Source organism: Phodopus roborovskii, unplaced genomic scaffold (assembly GCF_943737965.1).
Source record: "Phodopus roborovskii unplaced genomic scaffold, PHOROB, whole genome shotgun sequence".
Classification (NCBI taxonomy): Eukaryota; Metazoa; Chordata; class Mammalia; order Rodentia; family Cricetidae; genus Phodopus; species Phodopus roborovskii.
This window is the reverse complement of record NW_026126651.1, coordinates 11,082,739-11,098,657: the sequence shown is the minus strand read 5'-3', so window position 1 is coordinate 11,098,657 and position 15,919 is coordinate 11,082,739. Positions and strand designations below refer to the sequence as shown.

At 53.9% G+C, this 15,919-nt stretch overlaps 7 non-coding genes across 7 annotated transcripts; all 7 read left to right on the top strand.

Moving 5' to 3' along the window:
- Positions 1-368: 368 nt before the first annotated feature.
- Positions 369-461, top strand: LOC127214014 (small nucleolar RNA SNORD116). Its single transcript, XR_007833738.1, has one exon. It is a non-coding gene; the product is annotated as a small nucleolar RNA SNORD116 (small nucleolar RNA).
- A 2,386-nt stretch (positions 462-2,847) lies between these two features.
- On the top strand, positions 2,848-2,940 carry LOC127214013 (small nucleolar RNA SNORD116). Its single transcript, XR_007833737.1, has one exon. It is a non-coding gene; the product is annotated as a small nucleolar RNA SNORD116 (small nucleolar RNA).
- A 2,386-nt stretch (positions 2,941-5,326) lies between these two features.
- LOC127214012 (small nucleolar RNA SNORD116) lies at positions 5,327-5,419 on the top strand. The gene has a single exon (XR_007833736.1). It is a non-coding gene; the product is annotated as a small nucleolar RNA SNORD116 (small nucleolar RNA).
- A 2,386-nt stretch (positions 5,420-7,805) lies between these two features.
- Positions 7,806-7,898, top strand: LOC127214011 (small nucleolar RNA SNORD116). Its single transcript, XR_007833735.1, has one exon. It is a non-coding gene; the product is annotated as a small nucleolar RNA SNORD116 (small nucleolar RNA).
- Positions 7,899-10,284: 2,386 nt separating this feature from the next.
- Positions 10,285-10,376, top strand: LOC127213972 (small nucleolar RNA SNORD116). The gene has a single exon (XR_007833698.1). It is a non-coding gene; the product is annotated as a small nucleolar RNA SNORD116 (small nucleolar RNA).
- A 2,387-nt stretch (positions 10,377-12,763) lies between these two features.
- Positions 12,764-12,856, top strand: LOC127214010 (small nucleolar RNA SNORD116). Its single transcript, XR_007833734.1, has one exon. It is a non-coding gene; the product is annotated as a small nucleolar RNA SNORD116 (small nucleolar RNA).
- Positions 12,857-15,243: 2,387 nt separating this feature from the next.
- On the top strand, positions 15,244-15,336 carry LOC127214009 (small nucleolar RNA SNORD116). The gene has a single exon (XR_007833733.1). It is a non-coding gene; the product is annotated as a small nucleolar RNA SNORD116 (small nucleolar RNA).
- Positions 15,337-15,919: the final 583 nt, after the last annotated feature.

Below are 15,919 nucleotides of genomic sequence, written 5' to 3'. Positions count from 1 at the left end.
TTCCCCAACATCATTTTGCCAGAGCTGGAGGCTCCCGCCTGAGCCTCCAGTGAAGTTGCTCGGTATTCGTGACAGTCCCCAGAAGGCCAGAAGAAGAAGGTAAGCCACAAAAGACGTGCCCCATCGGCTCAGGATTCTAGGGCTTTGGTGGTGCTGCGAGGACTGGCCACGGGTGCACCCTGGCCTGCCCGTACACATAGCATATTGAGGCCTCGATTTCCTGCCCCCTTGCCCTCAGGGGTCCATGGCAGTGTGTTCCCAATCCCAGGCCGGGTCCCCTGTTGATATGTCTCGCACCCCACCAACACCCGTGAAGTCCATGCCTGTCAGTGCTGAATAGCTCTGTGCAAGGGCACTGCAGAGTGCTTGGATCGATGATGATTCCCAAAAAACATTCCTTGGAAAAGCTGAACAAAATGAGTGAAAACTCAATAACGCCTCTCTCATCGGGACTGAGGTCCGGCACCTTGGGTCACCCAAGTGCTCCGGGAGACAGACACAGGCTCGGGAACCACTCAACTGCTCCTGCCCTCCTCCAGCAGAAGACACAATCCCTGCCCTTGGGCTGGTCCTTTGCCCCTCTCTGCTCACAACCGCGGTCGGGTCGTGGTGAAGACAGAAGGGTTGGCACTTGCTGGCAATCCTCCCTTGCCCTTGTTGACTTGACATCCTGAGAGGCAGTAGGGATGTCGGCCGGCTCCATGCAGAGGCCCTCAGCTAGATTGCCTACTGTGATACTGGAGCAGGAAGAGCAGGGTCCGCACTCCGTGGGCCTGCCCAGAGTGGCCTGCAAGCCCGTGCTGTTTGGTTCAGATGCCTTCAAGTGCGTTGTAGCCCTGCGCCGTGGCTGCTGAGAGACACTGAGATGAGCAGGGCCGGGTACTGTGAGCCCGCGGCCATAGTTCTTACTGCGTTGAAGGCAGGAATCTGTCAGGGAGCTGAAGGAAGATGGTCAGGGTTTGAGTGCTGGCATGCCTACAATGTAGTCAGGGCTCATGAACCACTTGAGAGTAGATCCAAAGCTGTGAGTGGGATGAATGCCACGGGAGATTGATAGCCAGCCTGGGCATCCTGAGTGGGGCAATCGGAAAGGCGCTAAGTGACACGGGAGGGATTGCTCTACCTGAAGGAAGTTTAGGCATTGGCCTGGATACAAAAGGCAAGGTGGATTCGTTCGTTGGTATGGCCCTTCCCTTGGATAATGAGTTTACACTTGTGGCCCTCCCCGCGGAGGGCAAACAGTGCATAGGATGTCCTCTGACTTCCAAGGTGCTAGAGGGCCTCGGAGGCCTCCAGGCAAGGTTAATGCATGTCTAGTCAGGTATCGTGTTCTGTGCTATTCAGCAGTGTGCCATTGCTCGAAGAGGCCCTGTGTGTTGGACGTCTCGGGACCCTATCTGACGAATGGCCTTTGGGTTTGAGCCTGCGGTTTAAGAGTGGGCCAAACTTCTTTTCACGTGTTGGACCAATTCTCCAAAGCAATTTTGGCATGCTAGGTTCCATATGTGGACATTTGAACCCTTGAAGTTGCACCGTGTCTTGGGAGATTCCAGTCCCACCTAGAGTCATCATGCTGAGGCCCACAATACAGGACGTACATATGCAGGTTCCCCAGTTGCAGACCTATTTCATGGACTCTAGAACATTGTGTCACACCTGAAGTCTGATTGTGGTATCCTGCTAGGCATCCAGAGAGACACCCATCATTCAGGAAAATGAAGTATTAAGACACAGAGAAGGAGACAGAGCCAAATAGAGACGAGACAGAGACAAGAGACAGAGAAATAGACTAAGGACCTATGTTTGGGTGTCCTAGAGAGTCTGCCGTCTATGGTTGTGTAGGCCTAAGAGGACTTTTAATAGTGGAATGAACTTATGCCCCTCAGGTCATTGGCAGGACAGACAGATGGTTTCCCTTGGAAGGAAAATATGGGTGGGTATGTAGATGCCCACCTGGGTGAGAAAGGTGTCTCCTGAAAGGAGGAGGAAGGGGAGTCATGGTGTGGCGAAGGCTCAGTGCGGCCATGGACGTGGAGACAGCGAGGTGAGGTTGCACTTGTCGGTATTTGCAGCGGATAGTGCTTCAGGGATGAGGTTTTCAGTAGTGGACCACGGCTATTCCTTGAAGATTGTGCTTTCTGTTCTGGGCGTACGTGGCTGTCCTGTCAATCCAGAATTTTAGTGGCATACTACACAGATGGGCAACGATCCTCTTAAAGGCCAAGGAGGTCAAATGGACAAGGGCAAGCTCTTATCACCTGGGACGAAATCATCCACAGTGTGGCAAAAATATGCTGGAATTTGGGCAGAGCAGGTGTGGTGAGAGAGCAGACGTGATCTGATCATCCCACGGAGACCAGGCAGGCCAACCCCTTCCAGTCAAAGATGCGGAGTTCCCAGTGTAACGGTGGCGTGTGCTTTTATGTGTTCACAGGGAGTGTCCCATTCTGTGTCCTGCGTGGCCGGAGTGCCTAAGAGGATCCCCAACATCATTTTGCCAGAGCTGGAGGCTCCCGCCTGAGCCTCCAGTGAAGTTGCTCGGTATTCGTGACAGTCCCCAGAAGGCCAGAAGAAGAAGGTAAGCCACAAAAGACGTGCCCCATCGGCTCAGGATTCTAGGGCTTTGGTGGTGCTGCGAGGACTGGCCACGGGTGCACCCTGGCCTGCCCGTACACATAGCAGATTGAGGCCTCGATTTCCTGCCCCCTTGCCCTCAGGGGTCCATGGCAGTGTGTTCCCAATCCCAGGCCGGGTCCCCTGTTGATATGTCTCGCACCCCACCAACACCCGTGAAGTCCATGCCTGTCAGTGCTGAATAGCTCTGTGCAAGGGCACTGCAGAGTGCTTGGATCGATGATGATTCCCAAAAAACATTCCTTGGAAAAGCTGAACAAAATGAGTGAAAACTCAATAACGCCTCTCTCATCGGGACTGAGGTCCGGCACCTTGGGTCACCCAAGTGCTCCGGGAGACAGACACAGGCTCGGGAACCACTCAACTGCTCCTGCCCTCCTCCAGCAGAAGACACAATCCCTGCCCTTGGGCTGGTCCTTTGCCCCTCTCTGCTCACAACCGCGGTCGGGTCGTGGTGAAGACAGAAGGGTTGGCACTTGCTGGCAATCCTCCCTTGCCCTTGTTGACTTGACATCCTGAGAGGCAGTAGGGATGTCGGCCGGCTCCATGCAGAGGCCCTCAGCTAGATTGCCTACTGTGATACTGGAGCAGGAAGAGCAGGGTCCGCACTCCGTGGGCCTGCCCAGAGTGGCCTGCAAGCCCGTGCTGTTTGGTTCAGATGCCTTCAAGTGCGTTGTAGCCCTGCGCCGTGGCTGCTGAGAGACACTGAGATGAGCAGGGCCGGGTACTGTGAGCCCGCGACCATAGTTCTTACTGCGTTGAAGGCAGGAATCTGTCAGGGAGCTGAAGGAAGATGGTCAGGGTTTGAGTGCTGGCATGCCTACAATGTAGTCAGGGCTCATGAACCACTTGAGAGTAGATCCAAAGCTGTGAGTGGGATGAATGCCACGGGAGATTGATAGCCAGCCTGGGCATCCTGAGTGGGGCAATCGGAAAGGCGCTAAGTGACACGGGAGGGATTGCTCTACCTGAAGGAAGTTTAGGCATTGGCCTGGATACAAAAGGCAAGGTGGATTCGTTCGTTGGTATGGCCCTTCCCTTGGATAATGAGTTTACACTTGTGGCCCTCCCCGCGGAGGGCAAACAGTGCATAGGATGTCCTCTGACTTCCAAGGTGCTAGAGGGCCTCGGAGGCCTCCAGGCAAGGTTAATGCATGTCTAGTCAGGTATCGTGTTCTGTGCTATTCAGCAGTGTGCCATTGCTCGCAGAGGCCCTGTGTGTTGGACGTCTCGGGACCCTATCTGAGGAATGGCCTTTGGGTTTGAGCCTGCGGTTTAAGAGTGGGCCAAACTTCTTTTCACGTGTTGGACCAATTCTCCAAAGCAATTTTGGCATGCTAGGTTCCATATGTGGACATTTGAACCCTTGAAGTTGCACCGTGTCTTGGGAGATTCCAGTCCCACCTAGAGTCATCATGCTGAGGCCCACAATACAGGACGTACATATGCAGGTTCCCCAGTTGCAGACCTATTTCATGGACTCTAGAACATTGTGTCACACCTGAAGTCTGATTGTGGTATCCTGCTAGGCATCCAGAGAGACACCCATCATTCAGGAAAATGAAGTATTAAGACACAGAGAAGGAGACAGAGCAAAATAGAGACGAGACAGAGACAAGAGACAGAGAAATAGACTAAGGACCTACGTTTGGGTGTCCTAGAGAGTCTGCCGTCTATGGTTGTGTAGGCCTAAGAGGACTTTTAATAGTGGAATGAACTTATGCCCCTCAGGTCATTGGCAGGACAGACAGATGGTTTCCGTTGGAAGGAAAATATGGGTGGGTATGTAGATGCCCACCTGGGTGAGAATGGTGTCTCCTGAAAGGAGGAGGAAGGGGAGTCATGGTGTGGCGAAGGCTCAGTGCGGCCATGGACGTGGAGACAGCGAGGTGAGGTTGCACTTGTCGGTATTTGCAGCGGATAGTGCTTCAGGGATGAGGTTTTCAGTAGTGGACCACAGCTATTCCTTGAAGATTGTGCTTTCTGTTCTGGGCGTACGTGGCTGTCCTGTCAATCCAGAATTCTACTGGCATACTACACAGATGGGCAACGATCCTCTTAACGGCCAAGGAGGTCAAATGGACAAGGGCAAGCTCTTATCCCCTGGGATGAAATCATCCACAGTGTGTCAAAAATATGCTGGAATTTGGGCAGAGCAGGTGTGGTGAGAGAGCAGACGTGATCTGATCATCCCACGGAGACCAGGCAGGCCAACCCCTTCCAGTCAAAGATGCGGAGTTCCCAGTGTAACGGTGGCGTGTGCTTTTATGTGTTCACAGGGAGTGTCCCATTCTGTGTCCTGCGTGGCCGGAGTGCCTAAGAGGTTCCCCAACATCATTTTGCCAGAGCTGGAGGCTCCCGCCTGAGCCTCCAGTGAAGTTGCTCGGTATTCGTGACAGTCCCCAGAAGGCCAGAAGAAGAAGGTAAGCCACAAAAGACGTGCCCCATCGGCTCAGGATTCTAGGGCTTTGGTGGTGCTGCGAGGACTGGCCACGGGTGCACCCTGGCCTGCCCGTACACATAGCAGATTGAGGCCTCGATTTCCTGCCCCCTTGCCCTCAGGGGTCCATGGCAGTGTGTTCCCAATCCCAGGCCGGGTCCCCTGTTGATATGTCTCGCACCCCACCAACACCCGTGAAGTCCATGCCTGTCAGTGCTGAATAGCTCTGTGCAAGGGCACTGCAGAGTGCTTGGATCGATGATGATTCCCAAAAAACATTCCTTGGAAAAGCTGAACAAAATGAGTGAAAACTCAATAACGCCTCTCTCATCGGGACTGAGGTCCGGCACCTTGGGTCACCCAAGTGCTCCGGGAGACAGACACAGGCTCGGGAACCACTCAACTGCTCCTGCCCTCCTCCAGCAGAAGACACAATCCCTGCCCTTGGGCTGGTCCTTTGCCCCTCTCTGCTCACAACCGCGGTCGGGTCGTGGTGAAGACAGAAGGGTTGGCACTTGCTGGCAATCCTCCCTTGCCCTTGTTGACTTGACATCCTGAGAGGCAGTAGGGATGTCGGCCGGCTCCATGCAGAGGCCCTCAGCTAGATTGCCTACTGTGATACTGGAGCAGGAAGAGCAGGGTCCGCACTCCGTGGGCCTGCCCAGAGTGGCCTGCAAGCCCGTGCTGTTTGGTTCAGATGCCTTCAAGTGCGTTGTAGCCCTGCGCCGTGGCTGCTGAGAGACACTGAGATGAGCAGGGCCGGGTACTGTGAGCCCGCGGCCATAGTTCTTACTGCGTTGAAGGCAGGAATCTGTCAGGGAGCTGAAGGAAGATGGTCAGGGTTTGAGTGCTGGCATGCCTACAATGTAGTCAGGGCTCATGAACCACTTGAGAGTAGATCCAAAGCTGTGAGTGGGATGAATGCCACGGGAGATTGATAGCCAGCCTGGGCATCCTGAGTGGGGCAATCGGAAAGGCGCTAAGTGACACGGGAGGGATTGCTCTACCTGAAGGAAGTTTAGGCATTGGCCTGGATACAAAAGGCAAGGTGGATTCGTTCGTTGGTATGGCCCTTCCCTTGGATAATGAGTTTACACTTGTGGCCCTCCCCGCGGAGGGCAAACAGTGCATAGGATGTCCTCTGACTTCCAAGGTGCTAGAGGGCCTCGGAGGCCTCCAGGCAAGGTTAATGCATGTCTAGTCAGGTATCGTGTTCTGTGCTATTCAGCAGTGTGCCATTGCTCGAAGAGGCCCTGTGTGTTGGACGTCTCGGGACCCTATCTGACGAATGGCCTTTGGGTTTGAGCCTGCGGTTTAAGAGTGGGCCAAACTTCTTTTCACGTGTTGGACCAATTCTCCAAAGCAATTTTGGCATGCTAGGTTCCATATGTGGACATTTGAACCCTTGAAGTTGCACCGTGTCTTGGGAGATTCCAGTCCCACCTAGAGTCATCATGCTGAGGCCCACAATACAGGACGTACATATGCAGGTTCCCCAGTTGCAGACCTATTTCATGGACTCTAGAACATTGTGTCACACCTGAAGTCTGATTGTGGTATCCTGCTAGGCATCCAGAGAGACACCCATCATTCAGGAAAATGAAGTATTAAGACACAGAGAAGGAGACAGAGCCAAATAGAGACGAGACAGAGACAAGAGACAGAGAAATAGACTAAGGACCTACGTTTGGGTGTCCTAGAGTGTCTGCCGTCTATGGTTGTGTAGGCCTAAGAGGACTTTTAATAGTGGAATGAACTTATGCCCCTCAGGTCATTGGCAGGACAGACAGATGGTTTCCCTTGGAAGGAAAATATGGGTGGGTATGTAGATGCCCACCTGGGTGAGAAAGGTGTCTCCTGAAAGGAGGAGGAAGGGGAGTCATGGTGTGGCGAAGGCTCAGTGCGGCCATGGACGTGGAGACAGCGAGGTGAGGTTGCACTTGTCGGTATTTGCAGCGGATAGTGCTTCAGGGATGAGGTTTTCAGTAGTGGACCACGGCTATTCCTTGAAGATTGTGCTTTCTGTTCTGGGCGTACGTGGCTGTCCTGTCAATCCAGAATTTTAGTGGCATACTACACAGATGGGCAACGATCCTCTTAAAGGCCAAGGAGGTCAAATGGACAAGGGCAAGCTCTTATCACCTGGGACGAAATCATCCACAGTGTGGCAAAAATATGCTGGAATTTGGGCAGAGCAGGTGTGGTGAGAGAGCAGACGTGATCTGATCATCCCACGGAGACCAGGCAGGCCAACCCCTTCCAGTCAAAGATGCGGAGTTCCCAGTGTAACGGTGGCGTGTGCTTTTATGTGTTCACAGGGAGTGTCCCATTCTGTGTCCTGCGTGGCCGGAGTGCCTAAGAGGATCCCCAACATCATTTTGCCAGAGCTGGAGGCTCCCGCCTGAGCCTCCAGTGAAGTTGCTCGGTATTCGTGACAGTCCCCAGAAGGCCAGAAGAAGAAGGTAAGCCACAAAAGACGTGCCCCATCGGCTCAGGATTCTAGGGCTTTGGTGGTGCTGCGAGGACTGGCCACGGGTGCACCCTGGCCTGCCCGTACACATAGCAGATTGAGGCCTCGATTTCCTGCCCCCTTGCCCTCAGGGGTCCATGGCAGTGTGTTCCCAATCCCAGGCCGGGTCCCCTGTTGATATGTCTCGCACCCCACCAACACCCGTGAAGTCCATGCCTGTCAGTGCTGAATAGCTCTGTGCAAGGGCACTGCAGAGTGCTTGGATCGATGATGATTCCCAAAAAACATTCCTTGGAAAAGCTGAACAAAATGAGTGAAAACTCAATAACGCCTCTCTCATCGGGACTGAGGTCCGGCACCTTGGGTCACCCAAGTGCTCCGGGAGACAGACACAGGCTCGGGAACCACTCAACTGCTCCTGCCCTCCTCCAGCAGAAGACACAATCCCTGCCCTTGGGCTGGTCCTTTGCCCCTCTCTGCTCACAACCGCGGTCGGGTCGTGGTGAAGACAGAAGGGTTGGCACTTGCTGGCAATCCTCCCTTGCCCTTGTTGACTTGACATCCTGAGAGGCAGTAGGGATGTCGGCCGGCTCCATGCAGAGGCCCTCAGCTAGATTGCCTACTGTGATACTGGAGCAGGAAGAGCAGGGTCCGCACTCCGTGGGCCTGCCCAGAGTGGCCTGCAAGCCCGTGCTGTTTGGTTCAGATGCCTTCAAGTGCGTTGTAGCCCTGCGCCGTGGCTGCTGAGAGACACTGAGATGAGCAGGGCCGGGTACTGTGAGCCCGCGGCCATAGTTCTTACTGCGTTGAAGGCAGGAATCTGTCAGGGAGCTGAAGGAAGATGGTCAGGGTTTGAGTGCTGGCATGCCTACAATGTAGTCAGGGCTCATGAACCACTTGAGAGTAGATCCAAAGCTGTGAGTGGGATGAATGCCACGGGAGATTGATAGCCAGCCTGGGCATCCTGAGTGGGGCAATCGGAAAGGCGCTAAGTGACACGGGAGGGATTGCTCTACCTGAAGGAAGTTTAGGCATTGGCCTGGATACAAAAGGCAAGGTGGATTCGTTCGTTGGTATGGCCCTTCCCTTGGATAATGAGTTTACACTTGTGGCCCTCCCCGCGGAGGGCAAACAGTGCATAGGATGTCCTCTGACTTCCAAGGTGCTAGAGGGCCTCGGAGGCCTCCAGGCAAGGTTAATGCATGTCTAGTCAGGTATCGTGTTCTGTGCTATTCAGCAGTGTGCCATTGCTCGAAGAGGCCCTGTGTGTTGGACGTCTCGGGACCCTATCTGACGAATGGCCTTTGGGTTTGAGCCTGCGGTTTAAGAGTGGGCCAAACTTCTTTTCACGTGTTGGACCAATTCTCCAAAGCAATTTTGGCATGCTAGGTTCCATATGTGGACATTTGAACCCTTGAAGTTGCACCGTGTCTTGGGAGATTCCAGTCCCACCTAGAGTCATCATGCTGAGGCCCACAATACAGGACGTACATATGCAGGTTCCCCAGTTGCAGACCTATTTCATGGACTCTAGAACATTGTGTCACACCTGAAGTCTGATTGTGGTATCCTGCTAGGCATCCAGAGAGACACCCATCATTCAGGAAAATGAAGTAGTAAGACACAGAGAAGGAGACAGAGCCAAATAGAGACGAGACAGAGACAAGAGACAGAGAAATAGACTAAGGACCTATGTTTGGGTGTCCTAGAGAGTCTGCCGTCTATGGTTGTGTAGGCCTAAGAGGACTTTTAATAGTGGAATGAACTTATGCCCCTCAGGTCATTGGCAGGACAGACAGATGGTTTCCCTTGGAAGGAAAATATGGGTGGGTATGTAGATGCCCACCTGGGTGAGAAAGGTGTCTCCTGAAAGGAGGAGGAAGGGGAGTCATGGTGTGGCGAAGGCTCAGTGCGGCCATGGACGTGGAGACAGCGAGGTGAGGTTGCACTTGTCGGTATTTGCAGCGGATAGTGCTTCAGGGATGAGGTTTTCAGTAGTGGACCACGGCTATTCCTTGAAGATTGAGCTTTCTGTTCTGGGCGTACGTGGCTGTCCTGTCAATCCAGAATTTTAGTGGCATACTACACAGATGGGCAACGATCCTCTTAAAGGCCAAGGAGGTCAAATGGACAAGGGCAAGCTCTTATCCCCTGGGACGAAATCATCCACAGTGTGGCAAAAATATGCTGGAATTTGGGCAGAGCAGGTGTGGTGAGAGAGCAGACGTGATCTGATCATCCCACGGAGACCAGGCAGGCCAACCCCTTCCAGTCAAAGATGCGGAGTTCCCAGTGTAACGGTGGCGTGTGCTTTTATGTGTTCACAGGGAGTGTCCCATTCTGTGTCCTGCGTGGCCGGAGTGCCTAAGAGGATCCCCAACATCATTTTGCCAGAGCTGGAGGCTCCCGCCTGAGCCTCCAGTGAAGTTGCTCGGTATTCGTGACAGTCCCCAGAAGGCCAGAAGAAGAAGGTAAGCCACAAAAGACGTGCCCCATCGGCTCAGGATTCTAGGGCTTTGGTGGTGCTGCGAGGACTGGCCACGGGTGCACCCTGGCCTGCCCGTACACATAGCAGATTGAGGCCTCGATTTCCTGCCCCCTTGCCCTCAGGGGTCCATGGCAGTGTGTTCCCAATCCCAGGCCGGGTCCCCTGTTGATATGTCTCGCACCCCACCAACACCCGTGAAGTCCATGCCTGTCAGTGCTGAATAGCTCTGTGCAAGGGCACTGCAGAGTGCTTGGATCGATGATGATTCCCAAAAAACATTCCTTGGAAAGCTGAACAAAATGAGTGAAAACTCAATAACGCCTCTCTCATCGGGACTGAGGTCCGGCACCTTGGGTCACCCAAGTGCTCCGAGGAGACAGACACAGGCTCGGGAACCACTCAACTGCTCCTGCCCTCCTCCAGCAGAAGACACAATCCCTGCCCTTGGGCTGGTCCTTTGCCCCTCTCTGCTCACAACCGCGGTCGGGTCGTGGTGAAGACAGAAGGGTTGGCACTTGCTGGCAATCCTCCCTTGCCCTTGTTGACTTGACATCCTGAGAGGCAGTAGGGATGTCGGCCGGCTCCATGCAGAGGCCCTCAGCTAGATTGCCTACTGTGATACTGGAGCAGGAAGAGCAGGGTCCGCACTCCGTGGGCCTGCCCAGAGTGGCCTGCAAGCCCGTGCTGTTTGGTTCAGATGCCTTCAAGTGCGTTGTAGCCCTGCGCCGTGGCTGCTGAGAGACACTGAGATGAGCAGGGCCGGGTACTGTGAGCCCGCGGCCATAGTTCTTACTGCGTTGAAGGCAGGAATCTGTCAGGGAGCTGAAGGAAGATGGTCAGGGTTTGAGTGCTGGCATGCCTACAATGTAGTCAGGGCTCATGAACCACTTGAGAGTAGATCCAAAGCTGTGAGTGGGATGAATGCCACGGGAGATTGATAGCCAGCCTGGGCATCCTGAGTGGGGCAATCGGAAAGGCGCTAAGTGACACGGGAGGGATTGCTCTACCTGAAGGAAGTTTAGGCATTGGCCTGGATACAAAAGGCAAGGTGGATTCGTTCGTTGGTATGGCCCTTCCCTTGGATAATGAGTTTACACTTGTGGCCCTCCCGCGGGAGGGCAAACAGTGCATAGGATGTCCTCTGACTTCCAAGGTGCTAGAGGGCCTCGGAGGCCTCCAGGCAAGGTTAATGCATGTCTAGTCAGGTATCGTGTTCTGTGCTATTCAGCAGTGTGCCATTGCTCGAAGAGGCCCTGTGTGTTGGACGTCTCGGGACCCTATCTGACGAATGGCCTTTGGGTTTGAGCCTGCGGTTTAAGAGTGGGCCAAACTTCTTTTCACGTGTTGGACCAATTCTCCAAAGCAATTTTGGCATGCTAGGTTCCATATGTGGACATTTGAACCCTTGAAGTTGCACCGTGTCTTGGGAGATTCCAGTCCCACCTAGAGTCATCATGCTGAGGCCCACAATACAGGACGTACATATGCAGGTTCCCCAGTTGCAGACCTATTTCATGGACTCTAGAACATTGTGTCACACCTGAAGTCTGATTGTGGTATCCTGCTAGGCATCCAGAGAGACACCCATCATTCAGGAAAATGAAGTAGTAAGACACAGAGAAGGAGACAGAGCCAAATAGAGACGAGACAGAGACAAGAGACAGAGAAATAGACTAAGGACCTATGTTTGGGTGTCCTAGAGAGTCTGCCGTCTATGGTTGTGTAGGCCTAAGAGGACTTTTAATAGTGGAATGAACTTATGCCCCTCAGGTCATTGGCAGGACAGACAGATGGTTTCCCTTGGAAGGAAAATATGGGTGGGTATGTAGATGCCCACCTGGGTGAGAAAGGTGTCTCCTGAAAGGAGGAGGAAGGGGAGTCATGGTGTGGCGAAGGCTCAGTGCGGCCATGGACGTGGAGACAGCGAGGTGAGGTTGCACTTGTCGGTATTTGCAGCGGATAGTGCTTCAGGGATGAGGTTTTCAGTAGTGGACCACGGCTATTCCTTGAAGATTGTGCTTTCTGTTCTGGGCGTACGTGGCTGTCCTGTCAATCCAGAATTTTAGTGGCATACTACACAGATGGGCAACGATCCTCTTAAAGGCCAAGGAGGTCAAATGGACAAGGGCAAGCTCTTATCACCTGGGACGAAATCATCCACAGTGTGGCAAAAATATGCTGGAATTTGGGCAGAGCAGGTGTGGTGAGAGAGCAGACGTGATCTGATCATCCCACGGAGACCAGGCAGGCCAACCCCTTCCAGTCAAAGATGCGGAGTTCCCAGTGTAACGGTGGCGTGTGCTTTTATGTGTTCACAGGGAGTGTCCCATTCTGTGTCCTGCGTGGCCGGAGTGCCTAAGAGGATCCCCAACATCATTTTGCCAGAGCTGGAGGCTCCCGCCTGAGCCTCCAGTGAAGTTGCTCGGTATTCGTGACAGTCCCCAGAAGGCCAGAAGAAGAAGGTAAGCCACAAAAGACGTGCCCCATCGGCTCAGGATTCTAGGGCTTTGGTGGTGCTGCGAGGACTGGCCACGGGTGCACCCTGGCCTGCCCGTACACATAGCAGATTGAGGCCTCGATTTCCTGCCCCCTTGCCCTCAGGGGTCCATGGCAGTGTGTTCCCAATCCCAGGCCGGGTCCCCTGTTGATATGTCTCGCACCCCACCAACACCCGTGAAGTCCATGCCTGTCAGTGCTGAATAGCTCTGTGCAAGGGCACTGCAGAGTGCTTGGATCGATGATGATTCCCAAAAAACATTCCTTGGAAAAGCTGAACAAAATGAGTGAAAACTCAATAACGCCTCTCTCATCGGGACTGAGGTCCGGCACCTTGGGTCACCCAAGTGCTCCGAGGAGACAGACACAGGCTCGGGAACCACTCAACTGCTCCTGCCCTCCTCCAGCAGAAGACACAATCCCTGCCCTTGGGCTGGTCCTTTGCCCCTCTCTGCTCACAACCGCGGTCGGGTCGTGGTGAAGACAGAAGGGTTGGCACTTGCTGGCAATCCTCCCTTGCCCTTGTTGACTTGACATCCTGAGAGGCAGTAGGGATGTCGGCCGGCTCCATGCAGAGGCCCTCAGCTCGATTGCCTACTGTGATACTGGAGCAGGAAGAGCAGGGTCCGCACTCCGTGGGCCTGCCCAGAGTGGCCTGCAAGCCCGTGCTGTTTGGTTCAGATGCCTTCAAGTGCGTTGTAGCCCTGCGCCGTGGCTGCTGAGAGACACTGAGATGAGCAGGGCCGGGTACTGTGAGCCCGCGGCCATAGTTCTTACTGCGTTGAAGGCAGGAATCTGTCAGGGAGCTGAAGGAAGATGGTCAGGGTTTGAGTGCTGGCATGCCTACAATGTAGTCAGGGCTCATGAACCACTTGAGAGTAGATCCAAAGCTGTGAGTGGGATGAATGCCACGGGAGATTGATAGCCAGCCTGGGCATCCTGAGTGGGGCAATCGGAAAGGCGCTAAGTGACACGGGAGGGATTGCTCTACCTGAAGGAAGTTTAGGCATTGGCCTGGATACAAAAGGCAAGGTGGATTCGTTCGTTGGTATGGCCCTTCCCTTGGATAATGAGTTTACACTTGTGGCCCTCCCCGCGGAGGGCAAACAGTGCATAGGATGTCCTCTGACTTCCAAGGTGCTAGAGGGCCTCGGAGGCCTCCAGGCAAGGTTAATGCATGTCTAGTCAGGTATCGTGTTCTGTGCTATTCAGCAGTGTGCCATTGCTCGAAGAGGCCCTGTGTGTTGGACGTCTCGGGACCCTATCTGACGAATGGCCTTTGGGTTTGAGCCTGCGGTTTAAGAGTGGGCCAAACTTCTTTTCACGTGTTGGACCAATTCTCCAAAGCAATTTTGGCATGCTAGGTTCCATATGTGGACATTTGAACCCTTGAAGTTGCACCGTGTCTTGGGAGATTCCAGTCCCACCTAGAGTCATCATGCTGAGGCCCACAATACAGGACGTACATATGCAGGTTCCCCAGTTGCAGACCTATTTCATGGACTCTAGAACATTGTGTCACACCTGAAGTCTGATTGTGGTATCCTGCTAGGCATCCAGAGAGACACCCATCATTCAGGAAAATGAAGTATTAAGACACAGAGAAGGAGACAGAGCAAAATAGAGACGAGACAGAGACAAGAGACAGAGAAATAGACTAAGGACCTATGTTTGGGTGTCCTAGAGAGTCTGCCGTCTATGGTTGTGTAGGCCTAAGAGGACTTTTAATAGTGGAATGAACTTATGCCCCTCAGGTCATTGGCAGGACAGACAGATGGTTTCCCTTGGAAGGAAAATATGGGTGGGTATGTAGATGCCCACCTGGGTGAGAAAGGTGTCTCCTGAAAGGAGGAGGAAGGGGAGTCATGGTGTGGCGAAGGCTCAGTGCGGCCATGGACGTGGAGACAGCGAGGTGAGGTTGCACTTGTCGGTATTTGCAGCGGATAGTGCTTCAGGGATGAGGTTTTCAGTAGTGGACCACGGCTATTCCTTGAAGATTGTGCTTTCTGTTCTGGGCGTACGTGGCTGTCCTGTCAATCCAGAATTTTAGTGGCATACTACACAGATGGGCAACGACCCTCTTAAAGGCCAAGGAGGTCAAATGGACAAGGGCAAGCTCTTATCCCCTGGGACGAAATCATCCACAGTGTGGCAAAAATATGCTGGAATTTGGGCAGAGCAGGTGTGGTGAGAGAGCAGACGTGATCTGATCATCCCACGGAGACCAGGCAGGCCAACCCCTTCCAGTCAAAGATGCGGAGTTCCCAGTGTAACGGTGGCGTGTGCTTTTATGTGTTCACAGGGAGTGTCCCATTCTGTGTCCTGCGTGGCCGGAGTGCCTAAGAGGATCCCCAACATCATTTTGCCAGAGCTGGAGGCTCCCGCCTGAGCCTCCAGTGAAGTTGCTCGGTATTCGTGACAGTCCCCAGAAGGCCAGAAGAAGAAGGTAAGCCACAAAAGACGTGCCCCATCGGCTCAGGATTCTAGGGCTTTGGTGGTGCTGCGAGGACTGGCCACGGGTGCACCCTGGCCTGCCCGTACACATAGCAGATTGAGGCCTCGATTTCCTGCCCCCTTGCCCTCAGGGGTCCATGGCAGTGTGTTCCCAATCCCAGGCCGGGTCCCCTGTTGATATGTCTCGCACCCCACCAACACCCGTGAAGTCCATGCCTGTCAGTGCTGAATAGCTCTGTGCAAGGGCACTGCAGAGTGCTTGGATCGATGATGATTCCCAAAAAACATTCCTTGGAAAAGCTGAACAAAATGAGTGAAAACTCAATAACGCCTCTCTCATCGGGACTGAGGTCCGGCACCTTGGGTCACCCAAGTGCTCCGGGAGACAGACACAGGCTCGGGAACCACTCAACTGCTCCTGCCCTCCTCCAGCAGAAGACACAATCCCTGCCCTTGGGCTGGTCCTTTGCCCCTCTCTGCTCACAACCGCGGTCGGGTCGTGGTGAAGACAGAAGGGTTGGCACTTGCTGGCAATCCTCCCTTGCCCTTGTTGACTTGACATCCTGAGAGGCAGTAGGGATGTCGGCCGGCTCCATGCAGAGGCCCTCAGCTCGATTGCCTACTGTGATACTGGAGCAGGAAGAGCAGGGTCCGCACTCCGTGGGCCTGCCCAGAGTGGCCTGCAAGCCCGTGCTGTTTGGTTCAGATGCCTTCAAGTGCGTTGTAGCCCTGCGCCGTGGCTGCTGAGAGACACTGAGATGAGCAGGGCCGGGTACTGTGAGCCCGCGGCCATAGTTCTTACTGCGTTGAAGGCAGGAATCTGTCAGGGAGCTGAAGGAAGATGGTCAGGGTTTGAGTGCTGGCATGCCTACAATGTAGTCAGGGCTCATGAACCACTTGAGAGTAGATCCAAAGCTGTGAGTGGGATGAATGCCAC